We start from the raw sequence: 23,083 nt of genomic DNA on the forward strand, positions 1-23,083 counted from the left end.
TCCTTCCTCATGAACATTGGTCCCAGTCCTAGCCTGGATGTGGAGCCTTAAATATCCTAGCCAATCAGAATAGTTCCAATCCTCACAACAACCTGTGTTGTGATTTTGTCCAGTGAAACAGAAGTGCAAATATACTGGGAGGCTTCTGGAAGAAGTTTCTATTGTCATACAAAGAGACAAGGAAAAATGGTTACACTTTTGCTGGATGTCATCATATCTCCATGTGATACCTGGGACTGTAGCAACCTTCTTGTAGCCACATGGGAAAGAAGCCTCCATAACGAAAATAGCAGAGAGACAAGATAGAAGGAACCTCTATCCTTGATGACTTCATCACTATATCCCCTAATTAACCAACCTTGGAGCAGCCCTATTTTACATGACAAAATAAATTTTTTATATGTAAACTTTTGAGGGTTTGGGTTTTTCTGTTACATATAGCAAAAAGTATTCCAACCAAATAATCCACGCTAAATACAATTTTTTATTGTGAAATCTTGTAGGACATAATTTGGGCAGAGTGGTTATACATCAAACTGCTTGGTATTTATTTAATAGAAGGACCTCAGCACCATGGAATGATGAGACCTCTATAACTAAATTAGCTTAGTAGTTATCATGAAGCAATCCAGACAAACCAAAATCATAAGACAGAGGTGTAAACTTGTCTTCAAAATACTGTTATTACTATACTGAAATGTTTCAAATTTTGTGACTACAGAGACAAAATAATGATGCAAAGTTGTAATAAATTAATGATTTCTAGAGCCAATAAAATTATTTTTCCTTTTAAAATGGAAACAAATGTTTCTTTATTGATATTGTACATAAAAATTTACAGATGACATGTAAAGAGTAAAACATATGTTTCACTAGCCTCATAGCAGAGGCAATGTACTTTAGTAGTCACGCTAAGGAATCTGGACCCATTCCCCAGTCCCTAAAGTTGCTGTTGATTATAGGAGCGACCTTTGAGACCAACATGGATCAAATTTCCGAGATTCACTGAAAATAACTGAGCCACAAAGACAGTTCCTCTTTGAAATTCTCACCTGTTCTTGCTGCTTATGACCAAAAATGTTGCCGCCATGGCTATTGCCATTTGTAAGGTAATCATGTAATACCAGCACCGTCTATGATGACAAAATATGGGATTCTGAGTTGCCTGCAGAAATTCTGCAGAATAATACAGCACACACCACGAGTAGTGACCTAAGTGAGAATTAGCAATGCTCTGCCATCCAACTGTGTGACCTTGGGCACATCCCATCTCTGATCTTCCTATAAAACAAAGGAATTGGGACAGATGACCCTCGCAGTCCTTTTCCCTTCTCACATTTCATCGCTATTATCACCACCACAGACTTAGGATAGACTGCACGTTTTGATTACATCCTAGGAACTGGGCTAAGTGCTTTACATACTAGGTCTCATTTAATTATCTCAATAGCCCTATGAAGCAAGTACCCACTTTCCATGCTAAAAATTAGAAAACTCAGGCTCAGAGAGATTAAGTGATTTTCTCAGCACACCGGCTGAAATGGCTATAATTTCCTACTCTAGACTGCTTATTTCGAGTCACTAACAAATGACTAAGTATAGAACAAGTCTGAAACGTATTATGATGCACCCCTGGTGTGGTACTTTGCTCTCAAAACTAGACATCTGGGGGGCTTCCCTGGTGGCTCAGTGGTAGAGAATCTGTCTGCCAATGCAGGGGACACGGGTTCGACACTGGTCTGGGAAGATCTCACATGCCGCGGAGCAACTAGGCCCGTGAGCCACAACTACTGAGCCTGCGCGTCTGGAGCCTGTGCTCCACAACAAGAGAGGCCGCAACAGTGAGGGGGCCCGCGCACCGTGATGAAGAGTGGCCCCCGCTTGCCGCAACTAGAGAAAGCCCTCGCACACAAACGAAGACCAACACAGCCAAAAATAAATAAATAAATAAATAAACTTATTTTTAAAAAACCCAAAAAACTAGACATCTGAACCATGTCGACACATTTTAAAAGGAAATAAAAACTAGAAAAAAAAAAACTCATTAGTAGAAAGTGGTAAGATCAATTTTCAATTTTAAATATCTTTTTTTTATCAATATGTACTATTTGCCTATCTAAAGAGAAATCTTTGTAATTTTTTCCATCATACTTTAAATGTGCATCTGTCTTTCTAAACAGTCTCATCGTATACTCCATGTATTGCTCTTTATGGTCAACAACAAAAAGAAACTTTTGAAATAAGTAATATGTCATTTTATTTTGTCATTTTTTTTTTTAAGTTTCTAGTTCAATTAACAGTTGGACATCCAACACAAGTATCATTTTATTTTGAAAATTGAGAGTCTGCTCTAGATACCACCCACTTGCCATTGTAATAGATAGAATTACTGATTATATATACCCTTCTCAAAAGAAAGGGAGGATACAAAATTGCCTCCCACCATTGTGACAGCACATGGCAATTACAATTAGCACCTAGAGAAACAGTACATAATTGCCATCCACTAAACTAACAGAGAGAGAGAGAGAGAGCGATTAGAGGCATAATAGCCAAAGCAGTAGAGAGAATGAACAACCCTCAGTCCTTATTCTGAGAGGAAAAGAAGGCAATCTATACTCAGAAGCACCATCTCAAGGGAAATCTTTTGTTGAAGGATGACTCATATTATGTCTTTTACAAGTTCCTTTTGCTCACTCTCCAGAAGAAACAGGAAAAGGTGAATATAAAATTGAAAAACAAAGGGTTTAGCCAGCCCACAGGTACCAAGAAAACAAAATATGATGACTTCACCAGTGACAATTATGACTTTATATACAGTGAAGTTTTAGAAAACAAGACATGAAATTGATATTTCCTTTGGAAGTTTATCTTTTCCTAGGAAATCAGATTTATACCCATAGTCAGTTATCACATGTTGGTGGGGATTACAAAACATAGATGTTCTCATAATAATACAGGCGTTGGGCTATAAGCTATTTCAACGTACAGATTTTAAGACACTCTTCATCTTCGCATGTCTTGCTAATTTTTTAATGTTTAATACAATGTTTCACCAGGCATATAATTCCTTCCTCCAAATTTGTCAGTGCTTCAGAAGAAAAGGAGGGCTGATTTTTCTATTTTTACTAATAGAAATTTATGGTGATAAAAATGTGTGCTCTTAAAGAGGCAGATTAAGGCTGATTCCTGCACTGCTGATTGATTGACAGCTGTGGGCCTTGGCTGGGTTTATATAGATGTTTCTTATAAAAACAAATAAATACCCACATTTGCTATGCTAGTTCCTATTTTTGAAACAAACAAACCCCCAAAAAACTTCTGAGTCCCTGTAACACAAAACCCAGCCAATGCATGAGCAGAATTTGTATTAGTGTCATGGAACCATGGAATGTTCCACATATGTGCTTCTCATGTTTAACCACATATGTGGAATGTTTAACCACATATGTGCTTCTCAGCAATATAATCCATAAAGGGTACAGTCTGCACAATCTGCAGAAGCATGAACTGTGCTATAAGGAAACAATGTTTTTGAAGTTACAATGTTGTGATGTTTGTAGCAGGGCTGGTAGATTGAAAAGCCCATGAAGAGACAGTAATGTTTCTTTTTCACAAAGAAATCTACATAATGAAAGAGACTGTGGCATGTGGCAGCATAATGCATAATACTACATCATTTTTTTTTTTTTTTTTTTTTGGCTGCATGTCTTGCAGGATCTCAATTCCCCAACCAGGGATTGAACCTCGGCCACGGCAGTGAAAGTGCGGAGTCCTGACCACTAGACCACCAGAGAACTCCCTCAAATTCTTAATACTCCAATGACTATCCTTATCATAGATTGAACAAATATCTTTGACACATTTTTATCCCTGCCTTTGCTTCATATGTTTACAGAAAACAAACATACTGAGGGTTCACTCTTCTTACTGAAAGTAAAGATCTTTATATACCTAGGAGAAAGAAAACCAACAACAACAAAATAAATAGAATAAGATTACAAAGCATTTAATTGTTAAGGTCATCATCCCATATTCTGACTGGAAAGTTCCTTCACTGGAAAGGCTTGGTGTCAGAATCTGAAAATACAATATTCTGCACCATTCAAGTTTCCAAAGGAACCCACAATTTCCCCAGTGAGCCAGTTAAAATAGTAATAATAACCATCAACAACATTTATAAAGTACCTAATATGGAGTGGGCACTGTTCTAGGATCTCTACACGTGTGTACCTCTCACCTAATCCTCACAATAACCCTTTAAAGAGAAATTGTTACTTATCCACATATCAGGCTGATTTTCAAAGTAACCCATTTGGGGAAGAAATGAGATCTGAGGATTATTAAAGCCAATCTGGGCTATGTGTGGCATTTCCCAACATGGTCATTTATATGGTTGCCCAAGCAATAATTATACAGCATCATTAGCATCTATAAACCAATATATTGACAGGAAAATCAGAGTAGGTTAATGGCATCACATCCCTGTCAACTCTTCTACCATGATATATTTTTCAGTTCTTATTGAAAATAAATAAAAACAATAGCAATATATTTAAACATTTTATATCATAAAAGTGTTATCTAAGATATGAACCATTGTCTTTGAATGTCCCTTAGACTAAGACTCATACAATCAATTCCTTCTATATGGAGAAGTTTTAACTCTGAACAACTACAAATGGGTCCTTTATTAGACACTGAAAGCTGTGTTATACAATCTGTTTCCCTCTTCGCTTGGCTACCGGGAAGATAAAAATTAAGGTCCTTAATTCAACTATGTCCGCTTCTTCAGTTTAGGTTTTCTAGTATATTATTTTCCTCCTATTATGAGATTATGAGCTTGTAATGAGCTAATAGGATGTTCATTCATCTTCACTAGGCCTCCCTCTAGCCCACTGGTTAAAAAATACTATGTTGGGAAAATACTCCCTGCAAATACTGACATAAGTTTGGGATGGACACTGAGGAGTTATAGTTTCTAAAAGCTTCCAGGTGAGTCTAATGTTCAGCCAGGACCTAGAACTATTAACACAGCCCTCTCAGCTCAGATCAAGAGTTAAATGGAATGCTGTAGGATTGCTGCGGAACAGTTTCAACTGAAAAAAAAAAAAAAAAAAAAGATAAAAAAGAAAAAATCAAAAGCCCACTATGTAGCAAACCATCTTGCCTTGCTAAAAAAAAAAAGGTGTTCCAGAAAATTCGAAAGATCAGTCTATGAACCACCATCCTCTTATATACAGCGTCTAGACAGCAACAGGGACACTCACTCCCTTTTGGTGAAGCAGAGTGTAAAGCATCATTAACTGCCCCTAATACTCATCTTGCTACGGAGGTGGAGGAGGAGTCGTCATTCAATTCACTCCCTCAGGGAGGGGCACAGTAGAGGCCCTTGCATGCTTCCCTCCTATCTACTATGAAGGAAATGGTGGCATTTTTCTTGATTTGCTAAGTCATTTGCTGAGTCACTAAAGCTGCCAGGAGCAGGGAACCACACAAGTGAAAGCAAGCAAAGCTGAGAGCAGGCATGGCTAAGATTCGAGAGTCTCTTCAATCAAGAGGAAGTAGTGTGGGTGCTCAACAGTGCATGAGGACCCTAGAAGCAAAAGGTCTCATCTTTCTAATCTTTGGTAGCAAGACAACTGGAACTGTGCACACAGAGCTGAGCATAGCCCCCAGAGAATAAATTACTACACTGCAGCTGAGAATCAGAACACAGGCTCTGGTCACTCAGAGAATCAATAACCAGTTTCACACAAGTGCAGCAGTGACCAAGAGGGATTGAATAGCAAACTCACCTCCTACAGATTTGTGGCTACATGTATGCAGATATCCCCAGTCACCACTCCAACTGTGGATAGTCACAGTCTAGTCATACGATCACACATCAACAGTCCAGGGCAAGGATGGGAAAGCAGGCCCAGGAGGAAAGGAGAGTATGAGAAAGTAAGTTTGAACCTTGCAGGTTTACACTTTCCAGAAACTCCCCCTTACATCCATCTAGACTATGTTGAAGTTGAGACTGATCTTATAAATTGGGAAGTGGCTAAGGTTTGGCTATCGAGAAAAAAAAAAAAATCACAGGATTGGGCTGATATTTAAACTGAAATGAAATGAAATGCAAACTGTCTTCTTAAGGAAACTGAGGTACTTCAAGGCCAAATACTACAGCTTGGGGAGAGTTTCAAATAAGAATACTTCACATTTGCGCATATCTAGGTGGTAACTATTTAACCAAGCTTCACCATAACTGTAACATTCTCCATTTCCATTTGTGTTTGTTAAAAGGTAAACTGAGGCATATTAAAAAATGTAAGAGTTTATTTGAGCACAGATGGATTTGACCAGGGCTGCTATAGCAGATACTCAAGTGAACAGGCATCTAGGCTTTTTTGATTTCTCTACTCCAACCTCCTTTGAACATGGCTGCCAACCTCAAGGTCATAAGATGCTACAGGATGCTTCCAAATTCCAGGAAGAAAGAAGGCAAAAGAGAAAAAATCCAAATGTGCCCATCCTTGTTGTCCCTGTTAGAGAGATGTCCTGAAGTCCACCCATGGCTGTCCACCTGCCTCATGATGGCCACATCTAGATGCAAACCAGGCTGGAAATGCAGCCTTTTAGCTGGGCATGTCACCAGCCCAAATAAATCCAGGGCTCTGTTACTAAAGAAGAGGAGAATAGATATTGCAGAGACAACTAGCAGTTTCTGGTACTTTTCCTAGGTCATGCATTTAGTTGCCATGGGAACAACAAGGAAGTAAGGTTGCTAGACCTGAGGTGAACCTTCTAGTGCCCAGACCATGTTCCAGTCTTTGGGAGACCTGCTAAGTGTTGAGATTTCCATCTTCCTTATTTCCTTATCTCACCTTAAAATAAAATCTTTTTTTTTTTAATAAAAAAAAAAAAAAGGATTTGAATCAGGTAGCATCGATCTAGCAGATAGAAGAACTGCACAAAATGAAAGACTTTTATAGGCAGAAAGGAGCAGGAACAAGGAAGTTATACTAGGCCAAAAAGCAGGTTGGTTGTCACAAACTTACTTTCCTTTAGGGGATGGCCGGGGACTATCAGGCAGATTATTACTGCTGATCTGGTAATTCCTAATTGACTGGTTTAAGGTTGCATTTCTGGAAGAGCCAAAACTGTAATTAAGTCTCAGTTTGGTGATGCGGGGCTTAACATAAGCAACTCCATTTTGGACCTATTATCTTGTTCTTAACATGTTTTAAAATTTGGAGCTCTTTTCTTATTACTCATGCTTCAGGAGTTTAGATTTAGTTTTTAATTACCTTTTAGCTGAAAACAGTTTCAAATGACTTTCAGAGGTCATGATATGCAAATAACATTCTGGCATTTATTTTGGTCAGCAATGATTAATATAGTATATGACCATAAAGTATCTATTGAACATATCTACATACTACAAAGATGCACTATTTTGCTATAACTTGGTGTCTTACATGTAATAAGACACTGTATTGATCTTTGAAGTCTTGAGTTATCGTGCTCTTTTTAGTTAAGAACTCATTCTCTGTATTCAGACATATCTAGATTCACATACATGTCCTACATCAAACTAGCTGTGTATTTTGAGGTAAGATATTTAACCTAAGATTTAGTTTCTTCATCTGTACTCAGGAATCTGATAGGCACCTAATAAGTCTACTGTAAAGATCAGACATGATAATGAATGAGAAGTCTAGCACTATGGACAGTAGTAAGTGCTCAATGAAGTCAACTGTGAGTTACTATTATTTCTACCATTGAGACAAATGGGAGAAAAGAGGTTGAAAAAACTTGTATGTTCAGGCTTTAACAGTAGACAACATAAAATCTAAAACACAAGCAGAAGACAGGAAATATCTTGGGTCCCCCAGTCTATACTGTGGTTCTCTGTGCGTTTGTTCAGATCTCTTACTATCTTTGGTCCTGGTTTGCAAACTGGGGATAAAACAAAGATTATTGTGAGGATTAAATTGATATCTACAAAGTGATTATCCTGATGCTAGGCACACAATAGGTGCCCAGAACAGGATAGCTACCATTGTTACCTGTCAGGAAAGATGTCTTTCCCCTAAAAGTTAGGGGGAATAGGGCTAGAAAATACCTAGAATAAAATGTAAATGTGAGGCCTTAATTATTTAAATGTTGAGTGGAAGTCAATTACATTTCCATTAAAATGCAAATGTGCGTTGGAATTCCTGCAGGGGTACATTACAAAGAGGAATGGGCAGACAGCAGCAGTAGGATCCTTGTGATGAGATGACAGGCATGAGGACAAAGGGTAGGAGTGGGTGCTGTACTAAGCTGGTGTGTGCTTTGAGAAGAAACAAAAAGTGAAAGTAGACGCTACCAAAGATGTGCTCCAGCACCTTGGGGATTGACAGGGGACACAGAGGCTGATAAAATTAGCCCTCCTACAGGAAATTAGCTCCTCTGGGGATGCCAGGAGATGCTGGCTGACTTGGAGGGGAGGCCAAGAACTCAGCCTGGCTGTCACCATAATCCAAAGGGATAAATTAGAACCACGACCAAGAAAGCTTCAGTTCACTAGAGACAGTAGTTTGAAAGTGAAACATTATTAGTTTCTTAGGGATGTCATAACAAATTACCACAAACTTGGAGACTTAAAACAAGAGAAATGTATTCTCACTGTTCTGGAGGTGAGAAGTCCAAAATCAAGGTGTCCGCAGGGCTGCACTACCTCAGGAGACTCTAGGGGAGAATCCTTCCTTGCCTCTTTCAGCTTCTGGTGGGTGTTGACATTCGTTGGCTTCTGGCCACAGTACTCCAAACTCTGCTTCTGTCTTTACATTGCTTTCTCCTCTATGCCTGTCTTCTCTTCTGTCTCTTATAAAGAGCCTTGTAATTGGATTTAGGGTCCATCTGAGTAATGCAGGATAATCTCATCTCAAGATCCTTCAAAGACCCTTTTTCGAAATAAAGGAATATTCACAGGTTCCAGGGATTTGGATATGGACGTATCTTTTGGAGGGCCAGAATTTAAACTACTACGGTCCATCCTCTGAACCCCAAATTCATTTCTGTCCCATGCAAAAAATGCATTCAATTCATCTCAAGATTCCCCCCAAGCCACCAAATGTGAACCTATTACAGCATCAACTGTAAGTACCAAATTACATCTAAATATCACTAGTTCAAAAGTTCCAAATCTCATCCTCTAAATCAGGTACAGGTGAGACTCTATGTGTGATTCATCCTGGGGCAGAACCCTCCATCTGTGGACCTGTGAAACTTAAAAGCAAGTTACCTGCTCTCAAAAAACAATGATAGAAAAGGCATAGGATAAAAATGTTAGACATTTCCATTCTAATAGGGAGAAACTGGAAGGAATAAAGGGGTTACCTATCTCCAAAAAAAGTTTGAAATGCAGCAGGGGAAATTTCATGAGGTTTCAAGGCCTGAGAATAATCCTCTGTGACTCAAGGCTACTTGGCATCCATTCAAGGCCTGCAGTTCTGTCCTTTGGGCCCACAGCTTCTAGATAGGCCTCTGTGGCAGCTTTGTAGGCCTCTCAGCCTAAAGCTTATGCCTCTGCCTGTGGGATCACTGCTCTGCCCTTGGAGTCAGCCTCCTTTTTCTTGAAGGGTACCACCTGTTTGCAGGCAAGTAGCTCTATCAACCTGTTCCCTGCCTATAGACTCCTGGGAGTCCAATGGTCTTCTTTCATTTTATCCTGTCTCTGTCCCTTTTAGTCCAGGCTTGCAATGTGTCTGCTGATCTATTATTCTTACAAACCTGGTGGGTCTCCTGTGTATATCAAGGGGATTCATGTCATTAGGAGTGGGTCCTCCACAGATCTTTCCTGGATAACTCCATCTCTATTCCTGGCTTCTGCTGAGATTGTTATGTGAATCCATGATTTACACATGTAATCTCTTCAAGCAAAATGTGGTCTAGCCCCACCACTGGCTTCTCTCCAGAGAATGCTTTCCTAACAGTGAATCTCCTAACATTAGCACTTTTTGCAATCTGGATAGGCTGTAAATTTCTCAAATCATCAAGTGCTGGTTTCTTTTGCCTTAACAGTTCCTTCCTCAATTTATCTCTTTCCTCTTGCATTCTACTGTAGTCAGAAAAAAAGAAACCAGGCCACATATTCAACACTTTACTTGGAAATCGCCTCAGCTAAATATCCAAGGCCTTCACTTCTAAGTTTATTTTCCACCTATACAGCAAGAATCATGTTTGCTCAATTTTAGAACAAAATGTTCTTCATTTCCTTCTAAGTCCTCACAAGAAATACCCTCAACATTCATATTTCTATGAACGCTCTGCTCATGACAATATATATATTCCCTAAGATGACATGTTTTCTTATTTGTGCTCCTCACTTCCTTCTGAGCACTCACTAGAATCCAGGCTTTTTCTATCACGCACCTCAAAATTCTCCCAGCCTCTAGCCATCATCTAATTCTAAAACCTCTTCCACACTTTTAGGCATTTGTTACAGCAACACTCCCTTCCCAGTACCAAAATCTGTATTAGTTTCCTATGGATGCTACAACAAATTATCACCAATTTGATGGATTAAAGCAACATAATTGTATTCTCTCACAGTTTTGGAGGCCAAAGTCCAAAGTTAAGTTTACAGCACGGGCACACTCCCTCTGGAAGCTCTATGGGAGAATACTTCTTGCCTTGTCCAGCTTATTGTGGCTTTCAGAATCCTTGGCTTCCTTGACTTGTGGCCACATTACTCTTATCTTTGTGCCATCTTCACATTGCCTCTTCCTCTTCTGTCTGTCAAATCTCCCTTGTGTGTCTGTAATAAGTATACTTATATACATATAAGTGTACAGATTGGAATACCCAGAAAAACCACAATACTAAGGTCAGGTCCTAAAAAAAAAGAGGGAAGGGAGTGGGATTTATAAATGAAGCAGCAAATGCCTTGCTAAGACTAGTCAGTGTTCAGCTACCTAGACACATGAGCAGCAGGAAAGAGTACTTGTGCTTTACTCTAATGTATCCTGTCTTCATTTGATCACTGCTGGTACCACAGACCACAGCAATATTCAGTTGTGCACTTCAGCTAACATGTATGTCTAACATGTGGACATCTAGAAAGGGTGAGAGGGAAAAGAGGACCACAAAGAAGTGAGACTGAACAGAAGAAAGGTCTAGAACTTGGAGGAATGCATACAATGAGGTAATGCACCCCCTAGCCTCATGCCCCGGAACAGTGGCAAAAACGCAAAAAAAGCAAAGGTGACAGGAGATTTTCAAAGAGGTAAAGAAGGGAATCCACCTGGATTGACATTATGTTCTCTTTTCATCACACTATCTTCAGTTCCTAGCTGAGCAACTTTCAGAATTTTCACTTAAATCTCTCTGAACTAAAACTGTGCCCAAGCACATTATCTGCCCCATGAAAGCCCCACCTCCTGGCAGGTTGCTGTACTGCTCAGTTTCTCAAGCCACTGCTTCTCTCCAGGGTTTCTAAAATCAGATTTTTGTGATTCTTATACTATATCCCATGCCTATCTAACCTATGACCTACGTTCCTTTACTGAAAGTTGGAGAATATTATTTGCTGAAGAGGAAAACCAATGAACTAAAAGAGTTAACAAGAAAATTAATACTTAAATGACCTTGAATCTTATAAACAAATGTCCTTTTAAATAAAAGAAATAGTTTTCTTCTAGGTCCCTGAAATTTCAGTCTAGTGTATGTTTTTATGGTCAATTTATAAAGCTCCTAAAATAGAATTTACCAAGAAAGCAATAGAACACAAACTCAATTAAGGAAACAGTCATCTCCCTTAGTATGTAAAGCAAGTACATCAAAAGGCAACTCTACAGCAAGATGTAGGAGCAAGGTCATATCTTCCTAAGGCTAAATTAAGATAAATTTCAAATCTCTCTCCTTAACACCTTGCTAAAGAAAATTGCATTTCTTTCTACTATATTTACGAAAGTTGCTGTGCTTCCTGCCTTTAATGACCAACCTCTTTGACCAGCCTCTGCTGAAATCTCATAAAGATGAACTCCAATTACAAGCATAGCACAGCGCTGAGGTTGCATAAGCTGACTGCAAACAGCTGTTTGGGGTCCAATGCCTAGATGAGGGCGCCACCTCTCTATTTTAGCTCTGTTTTAGAACTGCCCTTGATTAAACTGACCAAAGAGTATTATTTTCTTTAACATTCTTCTTTCATCATCAATATCTTTTTTTTCAAAGCATACAGAAAGAAGATCAAAAGAGCTGAGGCTTCTAGTCTGTCTGAATTACCCTGAGCACATTGAATGACCTTGACTAATTGGCTTCTAATGTTTCTGCTGGCTTAGCACAAAAGGCACTTCCCCTCTGTAGAAGCAGTCCCAAAGCACCTGAGGAAAGTGAGTGGGTGTCCTGGTGGGTATTTTATCACCTGAAAATTTAACAAGATTCATCAGTTTTCAAGGATCATATGTGCAACACAAGGTTAAGATAGACGTCATTAGAGAAGTAGACTCAGATTCCAAAAAGCCTCTGAGTACAGAATCAGAAGACTTTGAGTCCTTATACTTAAACAAACAAACACACACCCTGAGGCAATAAGTATGCCTAAAAACTGTCAAATATTTGCTATCAGTTTAAATCTGGATTATTTCAAATATCTCCCAGCATTGCTTGCCTGTTGTTGAACTGGTATTTCAGACTTATCTCCCTTATTCTCACCTATTGCTCTATTTCAGTAGCCGCTGGAATACAGCAGATCTTACCAATCCCTTCCATTAATTTCTTCACATTGTTCATTTTTAAAGCCACTCAAGTAAAAATAGCAGTGAGCACAAAACTATCACCAATGAATAAAACAGTAATAAAATTATAAAGTGACAAGGTAATAAAGACCTTAGAATATCCATTTTAAAATCTCCTTAGACACCATTTTTAATATCTTTTTTAAAAATTTAGTTACCATAACTAAATTTTCTATTAGTCTGTAGCAGAATAAGTTTTCAAAGTGTCCTGCTGCCATCCTGTCTTCTCGTATCAACCCGTGTCTCTTCTGGTGCTGCTTCCTCTGAACACCACTCCACATACAAAAACACATTTAAGGTGCTTTTTTTTTTTTAAGAGTTCCTTTACTGTAGAAAAAAAAATTTATAATGCTCAGCTTATCTCCCTTCTTTCTTCCTGTGATTCGATTTAAATGAGTACAAGTATTTTCAGTAGAGTGTGACTGTACTACACATGAAATCAGAGAATTTATTTTATACAACTGTTTGTCAGAGTAATCATTGTAACCAATAACTAGAGGAATTTCCTTGACCTATCCAGAGAACATGGCCACATATTTATAATTCTGAATTCATCTTGGTAATAAGACTCCAGAGATAGTTAACACATATTTCCAACACAATCTTACACAAAATGCAGTATCATCTAAACTCCAAGTTAGATTTCATTGGCTCACAAGAAGAACATACCCTTTGAATCCATATTTAAGCATGGGACTGTATATTTAATCAATTTTTGAGCAACAATGAAGTTGGGAATGGAACCTTAGACTCTAGGCCACAATTTGTACTTTGAAGATCAACTTGACAATAATTACCAAGTGTGACCAACTAGTCCTTGTAAACTTTGTGGGGATAAAGATAATGTCTAACATATTTGGCCTCTAGCAAATTGCTGAGACTAACAACTAAGAGTTTTATTATTCCCTCTAAAGCAGAATTCATATTCTACTCCCAGGTTTCTTCTGTGTCTACACAACAAAGTATCTACTGTGGCCTCCTAGAAAGTCACATACTGTTTCTACAAGGGCTAAAAGAATTTTTGCGAGCTGGTCCGGGAAACTCAATGGGACAATAATCCATTTAATTCTCCCAAAGTTACAGCCTAAGAATCCTCATGCCTTCTTAACTGATGTTTTTACCTCTTTTGCTAAGTTTCTGGATAAAATACAAATGTCTTACAAAAAATTGAACTGCAAATCTGAAACATAAAATCTCAAGCGTTACTGGTTTCTAAGTATTTAACTAATTTGTTGTAAATGTAGACAAGAGGAAAATGGAAGATTACATTTCCATTACACAAAAGTCTCTGGAGAATATTCAACATTTAAAACAAAGTACAAGGCTAAATAAATTACCGTAAGATAGAGTATAATGTACTTCACAAGCAAGGCATGGAAGATATAGAATATTTTGGATAAATATGTTTTGGACCAGACAACATGACTAGGCAGTCCAATATCTGATTTAATATCAATGGTGCTTTTTTTGTTTGTTTTTCAATTCTATACTTCTTCACTGAGAGAGATTTTAAATGTATAAATATATTAATCAAGGAAGGAGCCAGAATGCCTAATCTCTTATTCAAAAGAAGACCCACTGTCATACAGAGTAAAGTAAGTCAGAAAGAGAAAAACAAATACAGTATGCTAACACATATATATGGAATCTAAGGAAAAAAAAAAAAAAGGGTCATGAAGAACCTAGTGGCAAGACGGGAATAAAGACACAGACCTACTAGAGAATGGACTTGAGGATATGGGGAGGGGGAGGGGTAAGATGTGACAAAGTGAGAGAGTGGCATGGACATATATACACTATCAAACATAAAATAGATAGCTAGTGGAAAGCAACCGCATAGCACAGGGAGATCAGCTCGGTGCTTTGTGACCAGCTAGAAGGGTGGGATAGGGAGGGTGGGAGGGAGGGAGATGCAAGAGGGAAGAGATATGGGAACATATGTATATGTATAACTGACTCACTTTGTTATAAAGCAGAAACTAACACACACACACACACACACACACACACACACACACACACACACACACACACACAAAGAAGACCCATCTTGCACAAAGATGACATTTCATGCTTTCCTAAGAAATGTCCATTGAATTTACATTTTTAAATAATAATTTTTTCCTGTATTAAACAGTAATGTAATGTTCCAATTAACTTTGAGTCCAAAATAGGAAAATAGGAGGAAAGGGGTAGTGAATGAAAATAACCAGCTGTCTTCCAATTCAAGCAAGGGTCTAACGTGAGAGACCATTACATTGTCTAAGATCTTCCAGGGAAGTATTAAGAGAAGGTTGAGCAATCCAATGGTGACCAAATAGACTCCAATCTAAACATAATAGTGACTGTAGACAAAGGTTACTATGAAGGAAAAACGATGGAAATGTCATTCCAAAGAGAAAGTATATAATTTCATCTCAATTGTGAAAATCCCAGAGTAGCTCAGAGGAAACAGCTTAAGCCTACAAACCTCTAATGGTTATGATAAATTAAATTTCTTCTTAAAATTTAATAATATTACGTAATTTGCTTTTTCCAATTTACTTGAACTACGTCTTTATTAATCTAGTTTTATTTTTATTTAATTATTTGCATGGAGAAGCTTTATGTTGAAGAAAAAGGAGCAATCATTACAGAGGAGTTAGTTTTAATTTCAGAGTTATTCTTAAACTGTCACAGAAAAAAATGCATATTCAATGTTTTGTCATACGTTTATAGTCCAATTGCATAATGCCTCTTGTACATTTCATCAAAAGATGAGCATTTAATGATATATATGTCAAAGACAAATTCCTTCAGCTTGGAGTTAGTTAAAACTCCATCATAGCTACAATGATGCCACCAAGTGGCAAAAAGTGTCATCTCTTAAAACCTGACATTCTGAGTAGCATATCCTAAAAGGTACAGTAAGAAAATTTACAATTTAAAGGCCAAATTTCATAAGGTAGATTCTGTTATTTGTAAAAGCTTATTGTCATCCTTTGGTTCATTTTATGACTTCTTGTTTAATTCACAAGTCTTCTACAAATTCATTTGCAATGTGTCTTTTCCTCATTCATTCAGCATTTATTAAACACTCAACTCTGCTAGTCACAGGAACTAAGGTCTAGAAACACAGGAATTCACAGGACAAACATTGTCTCTACTTTCACTATGCTTAGAGTCTCACAAATTTTCCACCAAATGTTCTGACTTATAGCTTAAATTTTTTTTTTAATTCTTTTTAAAGCTACAAAACCCAGTCTTGTGAAAGATTAAGGAATCAAAAGTATCTTTGCACTCAGTTCAAGCATTCATATGTATTAAAGAACTTCTAGCTGTGATCTGCAACCTCCTGGAGAATAGCATAGCAGTTCTTTTGTCAATATTAATTAACCACTATGTATTTTTGTATCACTATTAGGCAGTTAAATGTGCACAGAATGATGTGCTTTTTTAAAATGGTCTATTGCCACCTAAATGACATTTCAAAGTGGTATTGATTTCAGGAGAGTAGCAAAAATAGGTCATTTTAGCAAAGGAAATTCTGCCATAAGTGGTTCTCACTGAACACAGACCTATTATCCTACATATCAAAATAACAAAATTCAGGCACTCAATGAATCTTTTTCATTAAAGTAATTCAAAACTCTGCTATTATTAGAGTGTCATTATAGGAAACTTTAATTATCACCATTAATCATCTGAAGTTCAGAAAAATGCTAGCAACAAAACAGAATCAAGGATCAAGCCAACACTATAAAGCTATAGTCATGAAAACAATACAGTACTGACATAAAAACAGACAAATAGACCAATGGAACAGAATTGAGAGCCCAGAAATAAATCCAAGAATATACAGTCAACTAATATTTCACAAGTGAGCCAAGAATATGCAATGGAGAAAAGACAGTCTTTTCAATAAATTGTGCTGGGATAACCAGATGTTCACATGTAAAGAATGAAACTGGACTGATATCTTATACCATCAGAAAAATTAACTCAAAATGGATTAAAGGCTTGAACATAAGACCTGAAACCATGAAACTCCAAGAAGAAACCATAGGCAGTAAACTCCTTGACATTGGTCTTGGTGATGTTGTTTTTGCGTCTGACTCCAGAAGCAAAGACAACAAAAGCAAAATTAAACAAGCAGGACAACATCAAACTAAAAAGCTTCTCCATAGCAAAGGAAATCATCAAAATGAAAAGGCAACCTACTGATTGGAAGAAAATATTTGCAAACATGTGTCTGATAAGGGGTTAATATCCAAAATATATAAAGAATTTGTACAACTCAACAGCAAAATATAATAACAATTAAAGAATGGGCAAAGAACTTGAATAGACTTTTTTTTCAAAGAAGATATGCAAAAGGCCAATAGGTACATGAAAAGATGCTAAGCATCACTGATCATTAGGGAAATGCTAATTAAAACCACAATGAGATATCATTTCACTCCTGTTAGAATGGCTATCATCAAAAAGACAAAAGATAACTAACACTGGTGTAGATGTGGAGAAAAGGATCTCTTTGTACACTGTTGGTGGGATCATTAATTGGTACAGCCACTATGGAAGATGATATGGAGGATCCTCAAAAAATTAAAAATAAAACTACATATGGTCCAGCAATTCCACTTCTGGGACTATATCTAAAGGAAACAAAAACACTTACTCGAAAATATATCTGAACCTCCATGTTCATAGTAGCATTATTTACAGTAGCCAAGATATGGAAACAACCTAAGTGTCCAATGATGGATGAATGGACACACACACACACACAATGGAATATTATTCAGCCATTAAAAAAAACAAAAAAATCATCCTATTTGTAACAACATAGGTGGACACTGAAGGCATTATGCTAAATGAAAAAAGTCAGACAAAGAAAGACAAATACCATATAATCTCACTTAAATATGGAATTTTTTAAAAACCTTATAGAAAAAGAGATCAGACAGACTTGTGGTTACCAGAAGCAAGCCCAAGCCAGAAGGTAGAGGGAGAGGAAATTGGTGGAAGGTGGTCAAAATGTATAAACTTCCAGTTATAAGATAAATAAGTACTAGGGATGTAATATACAATACGATGTGTATAGCTAACACTGCTATATGATATATATGAACGTTGTTAAGAGAATAAATCCTAGGAGTTCTCATCACAAGTAGAAAATTTTCTTCCATTTTTTCCTTTTGTTTTTCTTTTTATTGTTTCTATTGAGAAGATGGATGTTAGCTGAACTTGTGGTAATCATTTCAAAATATACATAAATCAAACCATCATGCCGTGCACCTTAAACTTATAGAGTATATAACAATTATTTCTCAAGACTAAAAGGATCAAGCCAAAACACCTTCACCTTAAAACTCACAACCTTGAGACACATGGGTGGAGTACTCCCTGCCAATTAATTCTTAGAAACGTTTCTGAAAAGAATTTATTTTCAAATTAATACCCCATTAACAAAATGGTTAGAGAAGAAGCCAAAAAAAAAAAAATCACTGCATGACAATGACAAAATTAAATGCTATGGCTAAACATAAAGATACTAGGACAAGAAACTTAACACTTCATTTTCTAAGATACCCCCTACTTTATATGGTAGGAAAACTTGTCGTCTTATGAAGACACCATGGACTATATATTTCAGGAGGCTAGGAGTAGATGTTAGAGAGAAAAGACATCCCTAAACAATGGAGGCTTTACTAAATCTATATGCAAATTAAGTTATACAAACAACAAACATATGTATACCTTTGCATAACCAGATAACTAAATAATGAAACAGCCTCCTTTCCATCTCATTTTTTTGCATCATTATTGCAACAATTCTTTTAGTCATTTAGGATAAAAACCAGGGAACCAGCCTTGACTTCTGCTTCTTTACCATTTAGATTTAATCTGATCTCTTTTTATTTACCCTGGAATTGCTTGAGAAGTAGCTGGTAAAATCATAAACTATGGAGACACACTACCCAGATTCAAATTCTTCAAATTCTATCACCACTGCTTTTACTTGTGTACCTTGAGTGACTTACTGTATGTTTCAGTCTCCTCATCTGTAAAATGAGGATAGGAGTACTTACCTCATAGAGTTGAGAGGATTCAATGAGGGAATATGACAGAAGTGCTCAGAACAGTGTCTACCACACAATAAGATCTGTAAAAACATTGGCTCGAATGATTTTTCCTTAGGTTTCTTCTTAATCTTAAACCACCTCCACACCAAGTCCACTGTTCATCACCTCAAGTTTACAACTGTCTGCAATTTGTTCCTCTCTAAACCCAGTGTCTTCCTCTTCCATTAGATCCTGAATGGGCCCTAGTGTCAGGTGACTCTAGCTAAATTATTATTTTGCTTGAAGCTCTCAATGGTTTTTCCAAATAGTCCTTATTTTTCCAAACTGTCTATCATCTTACAGTACTTGGTGAAATCCAACTTAGCCTTTAATGCAGTAATTCCAAAATGAGGAAAAGAATGTCAAAACAGAATCTCCAGGAAACTTCTGTTAAACTATACAGACCACTCTCTTCTCCTCTGATTAGGAAATCGAAGCGTGTGATCAACAGCTCATGAGCTGCCTTGGTGTGGACCCAGAGTTCAAGCACAGATGAAGATCAGACACTGATTTCACACTTTTGATAGAAAAATGAAGAATTCGGAACCTCACAGTAAACTCAAGACAAGCTTCAAAAAGAGGAATAAAAATTCAAAGACCTTGGAACAGAATTCCAGCATGAAACCCAAGAGTGTGGACTCACAGGTTGCTCATAAATTCCAGGACCACTTCCACTACATCCACAGGTGGATGGAGGGCCATCCCCACCACCAGCTCTACCAGTGCCACCTCTACCCACAGGAGTTGCTCCTCTCCTCCAACACCTTTACCTCTACTAAATGGTATACCATATCCAACACCCAACTGAACAGCACCCCTTGTTCAATTTTTAACTTTTAATTCATATTTTTCCATGTCAAATTTTTCCTGTATATACATTTATCTCCCCCCTCCAAGCCTGTGAGTTCTTCAGTAGCAGAACCTTCTGCTTTTGCAACTTCTTCCACAACAATTAGCAGAATCCTAAGTAAATAACAGACCTGGAATTCACTGAGTACGTAGCAAAATGGAATACTAAATGTGATGCACATTAATATCACACAAAGTATAAGGTTAAACTTTTGATAATCAATTAATGCTATTGCTATTTTTCCCTCAGAATATTTCTGCTCCTGCTTCCTTGCTCTTGCCTTCAAGCATGGAGAACTGAAAAACTGCTTAACAGGTTTTCTAGATTTTATTTGCCAAACACATTTAACCCTTAAAGGAATTTAGAGGTTTCAAGAGTTTGGGTTGCAGATATACCTGGAACGTGGAAATATATTTATTTTGTACAAAACAAACTTAGGTGAGACCTTCCCAACCCTATGGGACTTGAAGAAGAAACATCTTGAGCTCTTCTGAGAGAAAGGTGGAGGAAAGGAGATAAGGTTAGAGAAGGCTGTGCGTCCACAAAAGGAGCCCTTTGCTGAGACAGCCAAGGAGGACCTCAAGGTTAGACCAAGAGGGAAAATGGCTATTTGAATCACAGGCAGATGGAACCACTGACACATTCACAGTGTCCTTGTCCTATGACCTGCACAGGAGTTGCTGAGATAGTGACTGAACCTAAAGGGCCAAAGCAAGCAGAGTGATGGTAACCTGGGTGGATATGGGAGCTAATGATCAAGAAATGTCCTCCTATAGTCTTGACACTGCTAATGCCATTTAGACTCCAGTGGGCAAGGAATGAAAATCCAGAGTAGGAGATCTTCTACTCTGGTAAAAAGAGGGCTGTAGTTAGATTTTGGGGTTTTTTTGGGGTTTTTTGTTTTTCCTGTTTTTTTAGAAAAAATGAAATTATATTTCTTGCATCTCTGAATTTGGGAGCTGAGAGTCAATCCCACTCCATAAGATTTATAGCTGTGGTTGTGGAACGTGTTTTACCATTATTTGTCATGACACTGGGTAAGTGTCAAGCAAGTTATGAGCATTATCTCATTTGATTCCTACAGAAAACTATGAAGAAATTGTTATTTTGCCATTTTACAAATGAGGAAACAGACTCAAGAAATTAAGTAACATACGCATCATTATTTTTAAATGGCAGAGCTTGGATGCAAACCTGTGTCTGTTTACTCCAGAATCTAAGCTCTTCACCACCACCCCTCCCTACCTCAGATTCCATTATCTGTTATTGAAGAAAATGAAAGATTTCTCCATTGTTCACCTAGACACATTCATTAATTCTCACCTATAATGAATAGCCTACTTTTATGGAAGTACCATGACTGTTATTAGTGGATTTGTGTCTGGAAGACAGACTATTCTGGTGGGAAGTTACAGTCAAAAAGGTATAATAAGACCCTAAACATCCATGTAAATGTATTCCAAAGAATCTGATATAAATAATAGGCTTAAATTGGCTCTTTAGGTTGATGTAATGTTAAATGCTCTTTACAAAATATTTTAAAATTACTATTAAAAGATAAAAATCATTTTTGTTTGGAAGTGTATACTAAGAAGCTATCGTATAATTCACTCCTTGTAACAATATTATGGGGTGGGTATTACTGTCCACAGTTTATACGGTTACCTTGAAATGAGGGTCAAATGAGGATCAGAAAGGATAGATGAAGCCTTATATTAGTACTATATTCGAGCAGAATTTTGTAATGGCTACAATTAATGTAAGTATTAAGTATCTAAATAACAAAATAAATATTTTAACATTAAAGGGAAAATGTATCAAACATGCATCCTCTCCTATAGAGCATTCTTCTTGTCCAACATTCAAAAAAGTAATATAAAGCAGATGTAGACATTTGATTAAAGCATAAAGACATTTAAACTACTGTACTTAGAAAAACCCAAGTTGTTGCTGTTTTTGGACTCATTATTCTCATATTCTTAACTGATATTGTAATCAGAGATTCTTACTACAGGCCAAACAGGCCATGGGATGGCATTCCACAGTGAAGATGGCTTTTACCCTTTTTCATGAGCCAATTGTGATTTTTTTTTTTTTAGGGTTAATTCATAGAAAAATGTAGGTATGTTAGTTTAACTCACCTTATCTCAGCAAAATGCCTACCTGAAGTATTCAGTGAAATGGCATTCTTTGAAGTGTAAATCAAATCAAATTAAACCACTTGTACTCCTCCTCCCTACGGAGCCCCACCTAATCAGATGAGATGATTCGATAATGAACCAGTCTCTCTTCCTTTATGAGGCAAGAATTCCTTCCTATAATATTCTTAACAAAGTTTAATTCATTCTCTTCAAAAATACTGCCTGGGATGGGAGCTCAGAGCCCTATCAGGATGCAAAAATTATTCATTCTTCTTCCTATTGTAAAGAGAATCACCTTACCCTAACTTCCAGGTACAGTGAGCATTCTAGAAAGCAGGGCGTGATTTGGAGTCCACAGCACCTCACTCAGAGAAGGCACTCGATAAATATTTATTGGACAAAAGGACAAACAACAGCAACAGGCCCCTTTCTCTCCTCTAGAGCCACACAGAATAAACTTATTATTCTTCTACCTAATAATCCTTTACATAACTGAAGAGAGAACTCTAAATTGTCACCCTCTCCTTTAAATCTCGTTAGACTTCATTGGGGAATGACTTCCAACACTTCAAAGTTAAATTTTCTTGGGGGGCTCCTCCTCCTCCTAAGCATGAATGTTAAAGAGCTAATGATCTGTGGGCAATCAATTCAGTGCCCTTCAAGAAATATGTTTACCTTAAATTTTTTTTCTACAGTGAATGATTATACCTCTCTTCAATTTGTCCTTTATACTAATTCAGTGAGTTATTAATTCAGATTTGTATATATCATATAGAGTGGAGAAGCAAAAAACATGTTTATATGCAAAAGATACAAATAAAAATATATAAATACACAAATCTTACATACACATTATATACATATATACTATATATTACATACTAAGTTGTATTATATAGTACCTATAAATCTATAAAATTATAAAATGTAAGTTATCCAAATAAAATATTATTTTGACGAAAAATAAAAATTTTGAATGACTGAAAGTCAGATTCCAAATAATTACAGTAACCTCTAACCTTCCAGCATATTTAACTGTGATGAATATATCAAATCAGATCATTTTCAAACTAAAGTGAACCTCAGAATTATTTAAGGTACTGATTTTTTTTTTTTTTTTTTTTTTTTTTAAAGATTTATTTATTGATTCATTCATTGATTGATTGCTATGTTAGGTCTTCGTTTCTGTGCGAGGGCCTTCTCTAGTTGCGGCAAGTG

At 37.0% G+C, this 23,083-nt stretch overlaps 1 long non-coding RNA gene across 1 annotated transcript in view; it reads left to right on the forward strand.

The window, feature by feature from the left end:
* The first annotated feature begins 14,788 nt into the window (after positions 1-14,788).
* Positions 14,789-23,083, forward strand: part of LOC309626555 — a 30,070-nt gene continuing 21,775 nt past the window's right edge. Inside the window, exon 1 of the long non-coding RNA XR_014243272.1 lies at positions 14,789-22,962. This is a non-coding gene — a long non-coding RNA (uncharacterized lncRNA). The remainder of the gene's footprint in view (positions 22,963-23,083) is intronic.

This window comes from Balaenoptera borealis, assembly GCF_965194805.1.
Source record: "Balaenoptera borealis genome assembly, chromosome: 3".
NCBI classification, from domain to species: Eukaryota; Metazoa; Chordata; class Mammalia; order Artiodactyla; family Balaenopteridae; genus Balaenoptera; species Balaenoptera borealis.